This window comes from Maniola jurtina, chromosome 21 (assembly GCF_905333055.1).
Source record: "Maniola jurtina chromosome 21, ilManJurt1.1, whole genome shotgun sequence".
In the NCBI taxonomy this organism is placed as follows: domain Eukaryota; kingdom Metazoa; phylum Arthropoda; class Insecta; order Lepidoptera; family Nymphalidae; genus Maniola; species Maniola jurtina.
In genome coordinates, this window is record NC_060049.1 from 9,219,356 (window position 1) to 9,237,340 (window position 17,985).

Consider the following 17,985-nt stretch of genomic DNA (forward strand, 5'->3'; position numbering starts at 1 on the left):
TACTTTTTTTACAATGACGTCAATATTTATATCTATCAGCAGCGGAAAGTGGTCTGACCAGTTTATATCATTGACAACACTTACACCTTTTATTATTCTAAACGCCGCCTCCGTGCCTAAACAGTACATAGTTAGTTTATATCACGGGGACGGACGTAGGCTACTTTTATTCCGGGAAATCAAAGACTTCCCACGGGATTTTCAAAGGCTTATCCGTTATTATTAGTATAAAATTTGGTACAGAGGTAGTTTGTGTCCCGGAAATTGACGAGGGCAACTTTTTATCCCGGAAAAGCAAAGAGTTCCGACGGGATTTAAAAAAAAACTTAAATGCAGCGGATGAAGTCGTGGACATCAGTAAATCGGGTATAAAAATAAAGAGCCACAAGACCAGTTCTTCCGTTCGTCTTAAACCGCTCAGATAAAATGTTAAAAGCCAGCATTAGCTCGCGCAGTCCTCCACTCTAGCACTCGCCGCTTTTAAATCTACTTGTCACGCGCTGTTAGACAAGCCCTAGTGTAAACCTTTTAAAAATATTTATATGTATTTCGTTAAAGACGCTATTCTGTCTACACGTTCGTAGTATACATATTTAGCGTTTAAACTATCATGTTCGTGAGTGAAATCCATTACAAATATTCATGTCTGACTGAAACCCTTTGATTTTCAGGGATAAACAGTAGCCTATGTCACTCTCCAGGTCTTTAGTTATAACCGTGGACAAATTAATCATGTTGATCCATTACCTCCGTTGCGGCGTGATTGGAGGACTAATTTACAACCAAACACTTTTAAGTTTCTCTAACTACAGTTAGGTAGTTTCATTTAAAAAGACCAATGACCTTGTTCCTCTGCAATCTGTGATTTATCGATCACTTTGGTGATACGAAGTTAGAGGCGAAAGTATCTATTCGGCATCTTCGGCCGCACGTTCTTTCGTCCAATCAACATTTCATATAATAAGCGTCTTTTAGGCAAGCGCACTCCATTTTAGGTAGCATCACCACTTGCCAGCAGGTCTGATAGCAACCAAGCACTAGTCTAGTAACCTCACCTGGTGACAAAAGGGCTGGTTCATTTTTTGTGCAAAGGGTCAGCCTTGTCCAGCGCGGAAATGCTGGCAGTATTATTGGCACCATTCCATGTGGGCATGATTTGTATAGCCGGTTATTTTATTAGATAGACTAGCTTTAAGTTTCACTGTAACATTTTCAGTGAAAAAAGTCTTAAAATAATTAAAAAATTCACCCATCCTGTATACAAATTAATGCTTGGCCACCGTGTGAAATACAAAGGTAGTCGTAAAAAATATTTGTTGGCGCTAAAAGTTACACAACTGAACGCCCACCTTAATATTTGTTATTTATTTCACAAGTCCTCGCCTTTTCCCGACAATGGAGATAGCAAAAACTATTATAAGCAAGTGACAAATATTATACTGTCCAAATCACAAGCGAGTAGCGAATGAGCTTTGAGGAATTTTTTGATTCGCCCCTTGAATAACCCCATGATGTAATCTAGTGAGAATACCGCTTGGTTCCACAGTTTGCATGTGCATGGAAAAAGATATGGCACAATGAGCGGTCGAAGTACACCAGGCACTCAGGTGGTAAAGGTGAAATTACTTACGGTGGCGTGGGGTGCGGTTGTAGACAAAGGAAGGTGGAATGAGGTCTAATTGCTCCTCAGAACATTATAAAGGTGATAGAACACGCAAGAGTATACGTCTCTGTGGTAGCTTTGTAAAAATAAAATAATAGCAACAAAATTTTTGGACCCCACGTTAAGGACGCGAGAAAAATAAGTCCCCGTTCATACCTCGAGGCGTTATCTCGTCCAGGCCTGTCCCCGGGCATTTTTACCTCCTTTGATTTGTGGTTCCATGGGAGCAAGTTGCCATGGGGAAAATGATTAATAATAAACGCGAAACTTTTTCGACCATTTTTTGAGGGGATGTTTTATGGTGTTAGGGAAAATTAATTTTGCGTGTTGCGTGTGCATGATAGTAAAATAAATGTGGGGTCGTATTTTTCCTTTATCTGTTTTTTTTGTGAGTGATGCTTGGGAATGGGATGTTGTGAAAAAAATACTAATATTATAAATGTGAAATTATGTTTGTCTGTCTGTCTGTGATACACCCCGCTTTACAGACAGACAGACGGACGAACAGACAGACGGCTTAGTAATAGGGTCAAAAGATCAACAAGAGCAGTGTTAGACGTTTTATAATTAGCTTTTAGTTCAGTTAACTTCCACTGCAGTCCACCGAGTCAGCGCTAATAGAAACGAGAATAAAACAAGTAATTAGGTATTCCAGTGTTCACAGCGACGATTTGTCAGCGACGTGACCGCAAACGCTTTTAGCGGCGAGTTTTACGTGTTTAATTACCTTTCTCTGCATTGTATTCCCCATTGCTGAGGGTATTATAGCAATAGAAATAGAAAAATCGGTTAAGTGCAAGACGGACTCGCAGACGAAGGGTTGCCCATCATAGTAGAGAAATCTCAAACCTGTATTATAAATTTTTGCAAGTTAATGATGGACAGTGCCATCTAGATGTGATTTAGTAAACTAAATTTGGTTGGAAACACAAGTCTACACTACTTTCAAGTCTTTAATTTTTTGTGTCGCAGATGTAACCACAAATTCACGGTATTGACTTTTTCCCTAACTTGTGCTATAACACCAAACCTACCTACATGCCAAAAATTGTTCTAGGTCAACACGAGGTACCCTTTATTGAATTATAAAGGTCCCTTTTTCTTTTTGAAGTACGGAACCCTAAAAAGCATGTTTATTTGAGGCATCAGGTATATCTAGTTACATAGTGTGGGCAAAATCCTCTTGTGCAGCAGTGCAACCCCTCGAACAGAAGGCCACTGAGTTTGTATTGAAACGTCCTTAGGCACATTTTCTATGGCGAATATCTGATGCATGGTAACTCTTTACCTATCAAAATCAAAAAGCTAGCTAGCAGACGGACATACAACATTCACATTTATTATGGGTATGAATTTTGTAGTGAATATATTAATCTTCGCAGGATTATCACTACAGATATAAATTAGCCAACATGAAATACTTAAGTATGTTGAAGTTAAATTTGAAGCATTCGTTAGTGTAATTAATTCAGAATCAGTAAAAGTTACCTAAATCTGATTAATTTTCACAACCGAGGAATTAAAGCGATCCCTTCGCTCGGGGAGTTCGCAATAATTGGGCACGTCCCAACGGTTAGTTGCGAGTCCAACGTTCGAGGAACGAACGTTGCTAACAAATGATACCAGTAAAGATTAGAATATTTATTTGTTTTTTTTTTGTGGATTCTAATCCTTATTTAATACTTATTTAGTCTAGCCGTAATGGCTAAGGAAGTTAATTTTCAAATAAAGTTCAAGAGGGGTCTCTCCGTCACTCGCTCCATACAAACGTAGTTCCAATTTCATTTGAATATTAAGTGACCAAAGTCCATGAAATTTTGCAGACATATTCTAGAAACTAATATCTGTGCGGACGATCCACGGATTGCAATTCAATATGAAGAAACCCAACACGGACGAGGCTTCGAAGACTCTGACACGGCACGGTCTAATCTGACCTCATACAAATTGCCAATATAGTGACTCGGACGAGGCACAGCTTGGACCCGGCATGGTCTAGCATAAATCATCCCTTAAATAAAAAAAAAAAAAAAACAAGAATTAAAGCGATCCCTACGCTCGGGGAGTTTGCAATAATTGGGCACGTCCCGCGGCGCGGCGGTTAGTTGCGAGTTCAAACGTCCGGGGGACGAACGTTGCTAACAAATGACACCAGCAAACATTTGAATACTTAAACACTTAACTTGCTATTTGTTACTATTTGCGTGTTTTGGTATAGCCATTGACTAAGGAGGATTTTTTCTTCTTAAAATAGAGGTTAAGTCCTCATTATCAGCCTATTTGTATCGAATACTGGATATAAGCCTTCCCGAGGCCGCCCTTCTCATCTAATATTATACTCCTTATCTACCACAGCTTCTATGGTCATTGTCTTATTAAGGTCATCTGTCCAGGATGTTGTTCCACTCTGCGCTTGCTGGTACGCAGTCTTCACTCCAGAACACGTCTTGGACCTGATCGGTCCTGCGACCTTGCTTATCTTTTCTTCCCTATATTATATACATCACGTTGTCTCTCCTTAAAGCCACCCAACATTAAATTAAAAAAAAAAAACAACAAGAATTAAGCACCCTTCGCTTAAAAAAAGAACGGAGCTCTTAGGCCGCGAGCAGACTAATAGACATCGTCGATTTTTTTGTCTGCCAGGTATAATTTCAAATCTAGAGATGGCGATACACATTGTATCGGCATCTCTCTTAGACGCCCCTGAACCGGTTGCGAATCGCCACAGTGTAGATTAATCAGTATCGCATCGCTTCTGCATTTTTATCTACGTACTTTACTGCAGTATTTACATATAACATCAGAATCGACTGCATTCGACTTCGCTAAGTTCATGTTCACACGCGTTAAGATTGCATGTACGTAAAATTATTTTTACAAGTAAAATGTTGTTTTATATACTTTTTTAATCCACACTGATGCCACTTGGCATTAAATAGTAAACAGTGAACAGTGTTCCCTAGTTACTGATTAAAATGATTTGAATATTATTTACAATCAATAGTTTAAATACTTTTATTGCTTTGTACACTTACCTAACAAGAAATAGCTAATGCCTATTGTTTTTAGTTTAGATTCATCTCTTTACAATCATGATATCAGGTATCTTTTACAACCTGCGTGTTTTACGTATGTGTGTGTATAGGGGTTTACTTCAGATTAAAATGGACTTAAATGTCCTTGATTTAAGGTCACAAATTCAATATCACCGATTTTACTTTCTGGTTCGGTTATACCTAAATTACTTAGCACCGAAATCCATACTTTCATACTAATCCATACTAATATTATAAATGCGAACGTATGTCTGTCTGTCTGTCTGCTACCTTTTCACGGCCGAACAAACCGATTCTGATGAAATTTGGTACAGGATTAGCTTATATCCCGTGGACGGACATAGGCTACTTTTTATCCCGGAAAATCAAAGAGTTCCCACGGGATTCCTAAAAACCCATGCGCTAAATCGATTTGTGTGAAATTTGGTACTGAGGTAGCTTGCATTCCTCTAATTGACATAGGCAACTTTTTATCTCAGAAAATCAAAACAGTTCCCACGGGATCTTTAAAAACCTAAATACACGCGGATGAATTTGAAATTTCAATGTTTCCGTTCACACCACTGGCTGTAGATGTATGGACGAAATTGAGCTTTAAAATAAGGCTGTTTAGGTCCAATACCATTCTATCAACGTTGTAAAAACTTGTACAATACATAACGAGACTCGGAGCATAATTACCTACCTGCTAAAACCGCAGTGAAACATTTTATCAAATTTCGTAGAATTAGATCGTCTAAACACAGTAACATCAGATTAAAATGAACCTAAACTACCTTAATTTAAGGTTCCAAATTCAATAACACCGATTTTAATTTTTGGTTCTGTCTGGATGGCTATACGTGAATGGATTAACTTGAGCTATAAAACAAGGCTGCTAAGGTCTATTTCACGTTAACGTTCTCAATATAAACCTATCTGCCAGATTTGACCATTAATGTGGTGACCATTAAACTTGGCTTTGAAAAAGATACTTCATAAGGATGAAAGATTATATATAGTACGGACAAGTCCAAGTTTCTTAAATTGTTACTAGTTGATAATAATAATACCATCATTCATATTTACTTACATCTTATAGGTAAATTTAATTCTATATCTTATTTTTATATCTCAATAACTCTTTCCACAATCATCATGTACAAATTAAGTCCTGGAAGTAATGAGTAATTCAATGAAACTATAGTTAGCACCGATATCATACAAGTTACTGTTTATTACATTTCGCTAATGACCGGGGTCGTAAAATCCTATTGTTCTATATTATCAAAACATTCACAGTAAAAAAATATTTTACAAGCGTTAGGGGTGCAAAAACACCTGAAAGGTATTATATGCACCTGCAGCCATAACAGGATAACATTATAAAATATTTCGTTTGTATAAAAAGCTGTTTTGTTTATAATCCTCGTTTTCGTTTATTCAATATGGTTACCTTACGTAAGTCAACAATGAGATCATAATATTTTACAGCTCTTTTGTTATTTTTAGATTCGGGCCATTGATTTACATATAAAAAATTTAAATTTGTAGTAATTATGTTCTCTAATTCAGAAGCTTTGAGCTACCCTCTTCAAGCCTACCCCGTAGGTAGGCTTGAAGACCTTACTTCGCTCGGTCAAAAATAGTACTGCGACTTACTAATACAATGCAGAGTCTGAGCCTGGTGGTGATTTTGAAGTTTGAAAAGGTGCAATAGATTCTCTCTATAACGTAGACCGTACTAAGACAGGATTTTGAGACATTGGATCTGGAATTGACCAAATTATCATACAACAAAACTTCTCACGGACTAATGAAAGCTATGAACAAACGATTTCAGTAGTTAGATTTTATTAATTTTCTTACATTTCGATTCAAAACAATAAAATCAGTCAGAAAAATAGATACACTAATTTGACATTCCGAAACGAAGTAACTCTCATCTTAATAACAATTTGATGTATACTTTAAAAGTAACTGCATAAGGTAAGTTTTACAACAAATATTTTAACACCGATATATCAGTGTTAGTCTAAGTGAGTGAGAACACAAAAGCCATTAAGATCCTTTGTATTGACAAAGGCAAACACAATAGGATCTTTTATTTCTTGTAAATTGGACTAGCTTTATTACAAAAAGTAGGTATGAAATTTTGCTTTGCACGTGTTCAACTTTTGGCTGAGATAATAAAGTCTAAGTTGAAGGATATTGAATAAGATGCATACTTATTTTTGTATCTATAAAACATTTACGACACCACAATTTTTGGTCAAACTTATTATTGACTTGTAATACTTAGTGACGTATATACATATCAAACCGGCCAAGTGCGAGTCAGACTCGCACACCAAGGGTTCTGTACTAGGGTATTTTTTCCGACATTTTGCACGATAAATCAAAAACTATTATGCTTAAAAATAAATAAATAAACTATTTTAGAATGTACAGGTAAAGCCCTTTTATATAATTCCCCACTTGATATAGTTATATTACTTTGAAAGCTGAAACACATTTTTTTTGTGATGAAACCATAAATTCATGGTTTTTGCCAAAGTTCATGATTTTAGGTCAACAGGAAGTACCTTATAGGTTTTCTTGACATTTGGACATACAGACAGACATATAGACAACAAAGTGATCCTATAAGGGTTCTCTTTTTTCCTACGGAACCCTAATGAATGATATCATTGCATAGCAAGTAAAGAAAATATTAATTATAACACCATGGATAATCTTGGAAACATTTGAGACTTGAAATTGGATGTCATTTTCATAATCATCATGACCATCATCATCATCATCATTACCTGCCTGTGGATGTCTACTATTGGACATAGGCCTTCCCTAAAGAGCGCCACCACACCTGGTCCTAAGCCTTCCTCATGCAGCCACTTCCCGCCAGCCGCTTTATACCATCAGTCCAACGTGCTGGAGGGTATCCCACATTACACTTGCTTATACGTGGTCTCCATAGATAGACAGACATATAGAGAGATAGACAGATAGACAGACCACAAAGTGATCCTATAAGGGTTCCTTTTTCCTTTTGAGGTACGGAGCCCTAATTAATGATGTCATTGCATAGGATGTGAAGAAAATAATAATTATAAGCCTTTGGATAACCTTGGAAACATCTCGGACTTGAAAGCGGATGTCATTTTCATAATCGTCATGATCATCATCATCATCATCATCATCATTATCAACCTGTGGATGTGCACTGTTAGATATAGGCCTTCCCTAAAGAGCGCCACAACACCTGGTCTATTTATTTTTATTTTCAAATTATAAGTCCTGGTCCATAGTGACCAAATATTAGTTTCACTACACTGCAATCTAATATTTACTGAAATCTTTTAAAACTTAAATTATTTTTTAATATAATAAATGCACAATATCAACTTATCTTAAAATCTAGAAAAATCCTAATTAAATATACTTTATAACCTAGTACTTAATTTACTACTCTATGGCATTCTTACGACATTCCACCAGACAAAATGCTTATGAAACCCGATACAGGTCTTACCGCGCTGAGGCGACGGGTATGACTGACAAGATAACGTAATTACGGTCCATAACACTCAACAATAGGGTCGAAAATTCTTTGTACTCGCTCTGTACGCGATTTGAAGAGAATAAGCGATGAAAGCGTGAAATCAAATAATTTAGAATATAATTTGAAATATAGCACTTACTGTGAAATGATCGGACCGAATTATTTATTTGATTGTTTTACACCTATGGTGAAAGTTACGTCTTTAAGAGCTTTGTCATTAAAGAGAAAAACCCAAAAGTCTAAGGTTTTAGACCAAACTTCTGATTTTTTTTCTATCGAGGAAAGTTTGTCCAATCATGTTTTTATCGGACCAAATCCAAGGGGATATAATGAAAAATATTATATATTAATTTCAAATTTTTCGATCCATGCGTTCCTAATTTATTTCCTTTTTAGTAAACTTTAGTATCGACGAAAACGGAGACTGCCGCGTTAAGGAAAAATAACATTTCGTCTAGTGCCATTCGCCAGACAGTACCATTCGTGTTTCACATTCGTCTCTATAATCTTTGAACCTTGAACAGCATCCGCTTAGACACCGACAGGCGAGAGGTCGTTGACCCCGGACGTAGTCACGCCTATTTACCGACTGATATTTTATAATTATCCATACTAATTAAACTATACCAATTTACCAGTCTTTTGTTATCTGAGGTCATTCCTACCTATAGTCTAACCTCTACATAGGTAAAGTACGCGACAGGTCGAGATGGCACTCGGGGTGGAGACGCCCCGTACGGGCTGTACACCCCGTACACCCCGGAGCTAACCCGGTGCGGGACACCGCGGCTAACGTGCGGGTGTGTGGGATGTCCTCCCGTCTCGTACCCATCTCAACCTGTCGCGTACTATACCTAATAATAATAATAATAATAATAATGAAGCTTTATTTAATTCCATACAAAATAATAAAAATTAAATTAAATACAAGTTTTTTTTTTGATATCATAATAATAAACTTAAGAATAGTATTGATTAGTGAGTTAGTAATTATATTACAAATTAAAATTATGGTTAGTTTGTTAGTACAATTTATTTACATTGGTAGTGTGTGTCTTCAGTCTAGGTTGTTATATTGTATGGACCCCCTTTGGGTAAAAGCCTCCTCCAAGGAATTCCACCTCTCTCTGTCCGTAGCTGCGGCTAGCCATCTTCGACCCGCTGTCGCCACTATTTCGTCTACCCATCTGGCATATGGCCTGCCTCTCGTTCTAGTGCCTCTTGGTCCCGACCATGTAACTGACCTTGTGGTCCATCTGTCGTCGGTGTATCTAGCCACGTGGCCTGCCCATTTCCATTTTCTTTGTAGTGCGAAAGTTAAGGCGTCGGTGACTTTTGTTTTCTTGCGGATGACCACGTTCTTTACTCTATCTTTTAATTTTATGCCTAGATAGCTTCTTTCGATTTTTCTCTGGGTAGTCTGGATTTTGTTTCTTGTTTTGAGATCAAACGTCCAAGTTTGGCAACCGTAAGTGAGGCAAGGTAGTATTTCTGAATCCATAACTATTTTTTTGGCTGGCAATGGGAGTTGTGATTTGAATAGTTCTTTATGAGCCCAGTACTTATTCCAGGTGATCGCGGTTCTACGCTCTATTTCTTCTATATTTCTTTCATTGTTAAAAGAGATTTGTTTGCCCAGGTAGATGTAGTTTTCTACAAACTCGAGAGGTACGTTATTGACTAAAATGGGTGATTTATGGTAATTAGTCATTACTTTTGTTTTGTCGAGGTTCATTTCTAATCCAACTTTGACACTAGCTTGATGTAGGTTATCTATCATGCTATTTAGTTGCTGTGCAGTCTCTGAAAACAGGATGATGTCGTCGGCAAACCTAAGGTGGCTTAGAAACTTCCCATTCATGTTGATGCCTTGTTTAGACCATGGTAGGGTTTCCATTATATCTTGTAAGACGGCTATGAATAGTTTTGGGGAGATCGGGTCTCCTTGTCTCACGCCTCTATTTATATTTATTTTTGTGCCTGTTCTGTCTAACTTGACTCTACTTGTACTATTGGAATAGATGTTTTTCAAGATATTTATCAATTTTTCTTCTATATTTTGTGCTTTTAATGCTTCCCAGATGCTATCGTGTGATATTGAATCAAAAGCTTTTTTGTAGTCTATGAAAGCTAGATATAATGGTCTTCGGAATTCTAGATACTTTTCTACTACCTGGTCGACTACTTGAATATGGTCCACTGTACTGAAACCGCTTCTGAATCCTGCTTGCTCGGTCGGTTGGTGTGCGTCAATGACAGGCGTTATTCGTTCAAGCAGACAGGAAGCAAATAATTTGTAGAGGCAAGGCATGAGGCTTATAGGGCGGTAGTTCCCTATGTCCGCTGGATCACCTTTTTTATATAGTAAGATTATTTCAGATTCTGTCCATATCTGTGGCACAGCCTCTTCATTCAATATCTTGTTCCATAGAAGTGTGATAGGTGTCAGTAATAGAGTCCTTGCAAATTTGATGCATTCGTTTGTGATTCCGTCTGGCCCCGGGCTTTTTTCCGATTTAAGCTTTATAATTTGTTTCAGGATTTCGGGCTCCGTGAACTCTTGAATGGGGAAGGTACCACTGCATTGGTTAGAAACATTTATTTGATTTAAGGAGTTTGTTTTGCTATATAGTTTTGTATAAAAGTCAGTAGCTACGTTTATTATTTCCGTTCGGGATTTGCATTTGGTAGAGCCGCGCTGAAGTGATATAATCCAATTCTTTTGTCTATTTAACTCTTTATTTGCTTTCTTAGCTGATCTAAACTTTTCTAGGTTTCTTTGTATAGTGTTTATTCTGTAGGAATCGTAGCACCTTTTTATTTCTTTATTTGTAGTCTTGTAGAGTTCTTTCAATTTTTCTTTATCGTTCTTATTTAGTTTAAACTTATTTTGTAAACTGTTTCTTTCTTTCATAAGCTCTAGTGCCTTTTCTGACAAAATTTTGCGTCTCTCATTCCTTTTAATACCTTTTAAACTTTCGAATATAGAGTGCATAATTTTTTGGCAGTACGCATCAGCTTTATAATTTTCGTGTGTCAATATAAGTTCCGGTATATATCTTTTTAGGTTTTCAAGGTATGTTTCTTGCTCTTTGAACGTTTTCAACGTTGTTGACGTATTAGAAAAGTATCGCCTACTTCTTCTCTTTGATTTCAGATTGATTGTAGCTCTTAGCAATCTGTGGTCTGATCCAAAGTGGAATGACGACAGTACTTCATATTTAGAAAATAATTGGGGTTTTGTAGTCATAATATAATCAATCTCATTTTTTGTATTTTTGTCTGGAGAGATCCATGTCCATCTATTTTTATTTTTTAACTTGAACATGGTGTTTATAATTTTCATGTTGTATTCGTATGCGTATTGAATGAGTCTTCCTCCACGAATGCTCCTCTTCCCGTAGCCATATTTGCCGGTAACTATATGCTCATGGCTTTTGGGTATTCCGATCTGTGCATTAAAGTCCCCCATAGAGATTATGTATTTTGTAGAGATAGAGTCGTGAGCTTTCGCCAAGTCTTCATAGAAATTGTCTATGTCTTCTTGAGATGAGCCTTCAGTAGGTGCATAAGCCTGAATTATTGCAAAAAGTAAGCCTTCCAGTTCAATTTCTAGTACACAGACTCTCTCCGATATTCCGGTGAACTTTTTGATATTTGCTCTATATTTTTTCTTGACTAGGAAGCCCACTCCGTAAAGACCTTTGGTTTTGCCTAAGTAATACATGATGTAATCTTCATCCTCGATAATATTCTTACCTAGACGGCGAACTTCGCTCATTCCCAATATATCATGGTTAATGTTTTGTAGAGCTGCCTTTAATTCGATAAATTTTGTCGCTGACGATAGTGATTTAACGTTGAAAGTACAAATATTGAAATTGCTTGTCTTTACCAAATGTGTTTTCCTTGGAGGGTTTTGGTCGAACTCTCCCGCGGTGACCAGCCGTACTGGGAGATTAGAGGGAGGTAGAGGGTCTTTTTGTGGTTGCTATACTGTGGTGGGCTGTGTTGTGTTCGCTTGGCCTTGAGAGGAAGCTGTTGGAGAGTAGTTTAGTTTTGGTCTTTGTAGTATATAATCTTTCATGTTAGTTGCTTTATTTTTCTTAGACGGTTGTTTATTGCTATGTAGAGCTGTTTGACTGTTAGGGTGAGATGTCTCCGGGGATTCTGAGAGATTTCTCTTGTTTAAGTAGTTGCGAGAAGCGGGCTTGTTCTTGTTCAATATAATGAGTTTATCGTATTTAATAAAGGCAGTATTGCCTGCCTCTTTCTCCTTCTGTAGTTGGCTTTGCAGCTCCTTCCGCTTGTTCAGAACTTCCATTGGGTAATCTTCTTTAATGTAGTATGAGGTGTTCTGTAGACATTGCTTGTTTTTTTGAATTTTGATTTTAAATCCCATTGTAGAGAACGATATCACAACCGGCCTGACTTTCTCACCTTTCTTTCCCAGTCTCCTAACAGCTTCAATGTGGCTATTATCACATGGAATTTTAAAGTAAGTGTTTATTAAATTAATTACTGTTTCTTCTAAGTCGTGGTAAGATTTTTCTTGCTCTTCTACTCCGAACAAGACTAGGTTCTTGCGTCTAGTATACCTTTCTAAGTAGCTTATTTTTGTGCATTGTTCATGGACTTTTTTCTCCAAAAGTTCGTTTTTTAATTCCAAACTGTTAAATTTTTCGTTAATATTGTTATTTATTGTGTTTTTTATATCTTCCTTCATCTCCAGCATATCTTGTTTTTGCTGTTTAAGATCTTGTTGCATGATTACTAACATATTTTTTATTTCTTCCATGTTGTATTAAGATCTGGGTAGGTATAGTTTATGATTAGAAGTGACACCAAGCGACCTCTATGAGTTGCGTTTAGAATGCTTTGGATTATCGACGTTCACTCATGTAAATCGCGCTTTCGGTAATTGTAGCGATGTCAACCTTTGACACTAGGTGGCGACTGCGATAGTGAACAAATCTCTAATTCTAAAGGATTTTTACTTGGTAGTTGTCGGTTCTCTTGGTTGGCAAGTCTCATCAGGGGTTGGCTGAGTGATGTCGTGAACTATCAGTAGATGGCGTTGCGAAGTAGATCTTGATCAATATTCGTTAGGATTGTTGAGTCATTAATTTGCACTTTGGAGGTTATTTTAACTACAATCTTTTTAACTCATCAGTTTGAACACTTTTCACAGCTTTTTCGGATTACAACTGTTAACAAATACGCACAACAATGTAATTGATACTCAAATTTTTTCTTATTTTCGTGAAATAACAGTTTTCTAGGTGACGTTTTGACGAATCTTATTTGGCACTATTTCACTATTTTTATTGCTTGTAAACTGTGTTCTTTATAATGTTCAGACAAGTTTATACACTATTTACATAATTTAGCACTTTTTCACTTTCTTCATGCACTTAATTATTTTTAAACTTGATTTAATTACGAGTACGGTGTCAACAGTGGCACTGTGGCGCCCTCCACCTACCCACACACGGCTGAACCGATTTTCTTCGATTATAGCTAAGAACACTCTCGATCAAGCCACCTTTCAGACAAAAACGAAATTAAAATCGCTTAATTCGTTTAGAAGCTACGATGCCACAGACAGATACACAGATACACACGACAAACTTATAACACCTTTTGGGTCGGGGGTTAAAAAACTGCATAATCGTAATTCTTAGAATTTTTCCATAACTTTTTCCTGAAACAAAATATATCATTTCTCGTCTAAACGCCCGTCAGGTGTTAGTAATATGAAAAAAAAATAACCGCCTACCCTCATTACCTCTGTACGTACCCAAAACTTCATAATTAGGTGGGTGGTGTAGTAACAATAAAAACTAATGAAGCGACCTCTAGCGGCAGTAAAAGACACCCGTGCCATTTCGCGCAATCGCCTTTATGTACTGTCTTCTTTGTGGGGTGGTACCTACCCTAGCTACCTACAAACGTTATAACACGTTTTTGATCTACTAGCTAATGCCCGCGACTTCGTTACCGTCACAGATTTCTTTCTTAGTATATTTGGATTTCTGTGATACATACATACACACAGACAGACAGTGGGAAGCGACTTTATTTTATACTATATAGAATTTATACTAGGTCATCTATTTGTATTACGCGTTCACAGCATAATAATTTTATAACTAAGCGGTAGTATAGGTAAGTACTCAGTTGTAAAGTGTTTTTATTAGTTTGTCTAGACGCATTGACTTCTAGTACGTAGGTACAAGTGTCTGTCTGGATAGTGGATACCTACTTGTTTAACTCGTTTGAAACTGCGGTATGTAACTTCCTCCATTGATATTTAATTAAACCACGTATTCATGACGTTATAGGAAGACTATGTTGGTCAGTGTGGGCAAACACAACAGACTGCAGCCAAGCCAAAGAGGCTGACATAGATCAAGAATAAACTAACAAACTACTCCGCCTTGGCAAAGGTAAACTTAGGAAGTTGGTGGACATAACAGGGCATAGCCAACTAAACAAACACCTTTTCGTTATAGGTGTCACCGACAGTTCTCTATGTGCAGGACATGCATGGAGGTCGATGAAACACCGACGCACGTGTTCCTAGAGTGCAAGAGCGTAGTAGAACAACGAGAACACCAAATCCCCAATCTCACTCAATGAAGCCCTTGGCAACCTGGGTGGTCTACTCGGCTTCTGGAGCGAGCTTTGATGGCTTGGCAAACACAAACGTTTAAGTTCGGAAACCAGCCCAGAACTGGGAGTTATAAAGTCCTAGTTTAGTTCCCGGGTCGGGCCAAACAAAGTTATTGCATTTATCTGTCAGAAATTCTCAATAGCAACCCGACGTTGGCAAGTTGACGGTATCAGACCCATGTGCCTCGCAGGGCCTTTAATCTATCTCTAGTCGTGTCGAATTGCCGATCCATCAGACTACGACAGCAAGATAGAGAGTACTCCTGTGCTTGTACATTTACTGGGTGCCTCACCTCACCTGTTTTTCAACTTTGTAACCCTAATTTTAAATTAAGACCTAGTTTCCCTAGTTTATACAAATCATAGCTTTCGATCTATTGACTAAATCTTATGAGTTAGTGTATAGTGATAAGTGTGAGTGATGAAAGAACATGTGAACAAAGTGTATCTCTAATCAAGAAAGACTAAGATGCGTCAATGGATAATTTCTTAGTATATAAGATAATTTATAAACTTCGGTTACAATTAAACTACTTATTATACATAAATTAGACTAGTTCGTAGTCTAATTGATTAGCTTATTGGCACTCATAAGAAGAAACAAGCTTTTAATCAATCCTAAATAGGCTGATTTAGCTTTGTGGTGGAACAAAGACAGTTACACCATGTTACTTATGGAAATCCATGAGCCATTACCAGCGAATAACCCATAGCCGAGGCCCACCACGTAACTAATGAAGCATTAGAATAGCATATTTCGGCATTACAGAACTAATCTTCGCCTGTCGTATCACTGTGGTACGTGAGCTGGGAACAAAGGGTGCGATAACAGATATAGTATTTAATATCATTTGCATAACTACGAAATCCTGTGTCATTTACGGAAAAAAAATCTAACAAAGTTACTAATTTTGCATGGTCATATTATGTTTGTAACGTAATTTAGTCACATAGCTTGTTTTATTCGAAATTTTGGAGTTGAACCAGCGGTAACTCGTACAACGGACGCCTGAGTCTAAGGTCAAAATCTATAGACCGCACTTTGACTTTGCTTAGACTTAAGTTTGAGTTAAAACGAAACAGATTTATATCAGCGGTTTAACGCTGTCTCATTTTAAGTGTCTTAAGAGGGGTCTCTCCGTCACTCGCTCCATACAAACGTAGTTCGTCTCTCATTGGAATACTAACCAATCATACTCAATGGAATTTTGTAGAAACGTTCCTGGAACTAATATCTATGCCTGTGGTTTTCCAGATTTCCGTTAAAATATTTTGTTTCAAAGTTACGCGGTCTTAATAATTCACATACAAATCTTTGAGCCCCTGTAATTTTAAAACTACATATTTTTAGAAAAATCTAAAACACTACAGACATAGATATTAGTTTCTAGAATATGTCTGCAATATTTCATGGACTTTGGTTGCTTAATATTCAAAAGAAATTGGAACTACGATTGTATGAAGCGAGTGACGGAGAGAGCCCTGTTAAGTCTGAGCAAAGTCAAAGTGCGCTCTATAGATCTCAGCCTAAGTGCTATATATTATATACATCATGGTAGGTACTTAATGAATGAAGAAGAATGTTCACCCTCCCTCCCATTTATCGATTTTCGAAATTTCGTCGCTCGGGCACGTGCTCGTAAATTTTAATCGTCGTAGCCTATCTTAATCGATTCAGTACTCGATTTAATATCTAAAAACGCTTCACGATCCATTACCTAAACGATTATGTGAATTCTTCGGGTAGTTAGCGCTCAAACGACGCTTTGAAGGGATGTCGTTTTGGGGACAAAAAAATTGTGTGTCCTCTTTATAAGGTTTATCTATTTTCTATAATTTTTCGAAGCGGTGTTTGTTTAGATAGAGCTTCAATAGCTCAAAGCTTAAAGGAGTGAAATTCGAAAGTCTCAGGTTCGAACCCCACCCATTGCATTATTCTACTCCTAGCACACGCTTTGCCTTTAGAGAAAAAAGAGAATATTATAAACTTGAAGTAACTAAGTACTTCGTCTTCATTACCATGGCTCTACATTTCGCAGCACTATTTTATTTTATTTTAATGAAAAGGCACACAAAACAGGTTGTAACTCTAACAAGTGTAAATTAAAAATTTGTAACACCCCCGACAAGTGAAGGTTACAGTAACTAGAAAAGAGCTGATAACTTTCAAACGGCTGAACCGATTTTCTTGGATTATAGCTGAGAACACTCTCGATCAAGCCACCTTTCAAACAAAAAAAAAACTAAATTAAAATCGGTTCATTAGTTTAGGCGCTACGGTGCCACAGACAGATACACAGATACACAGATACACAGACACACAGATACACAGATACACACGTCAAACTTATAACACCCCTCTTTTTGGGTTGGGGGTTAAAAAGACTTAACACATGTTTTGGAACGTTAGAGGTTCCCGGATTGGACCCCGGACTCCTCCAAATAAAATTCGTAAGCATTAGGCTAACACCGTTTTTAACCCCCGACCCAAAAAGAGGGGTGTTATAAGTTTGATGTGTGTATCTGTGTGTCTGTGTATCTGTGTATCTGTGTATCTGTCTGTGGCACCGTAGCGCCTAAACTAATGAACCGATTTTAATTTAGTTTTTTTTTGTTTGAAAGGTGGCTTGATCGAGAGTGTTCTTAGCTATAATCCAAGAAAATCGGTTCAGCCGTTTGAAAGTTATCAGCTCTTTTCTAGTTACTGTAACCTTCACTTGTCCGGGGTGTTATAAATTTTTAATTTACACTTGTTTACGCTTTACTTATTCTTATCGATAGTTCGAGGGTCGATTTTGGGTCCCGAAATTGAAGTAGTAATCGGTTAAACGAATGAGACGTGAAGGCTAGCAGACAGACAGACACACTTTCGCATTTACCTATACTTAATATAAGACAGTACATTATAATATAGATTTGCTCTAATAATGGCCAGTATAACAGTGGTAGCAGAACATAATATGAATATTAAAAACCACTGTAGAGTGTTCTCTGAAGAACAAGTATTACCGGAGCCACCCCGAGGGAAATAACACTGATATTATTAG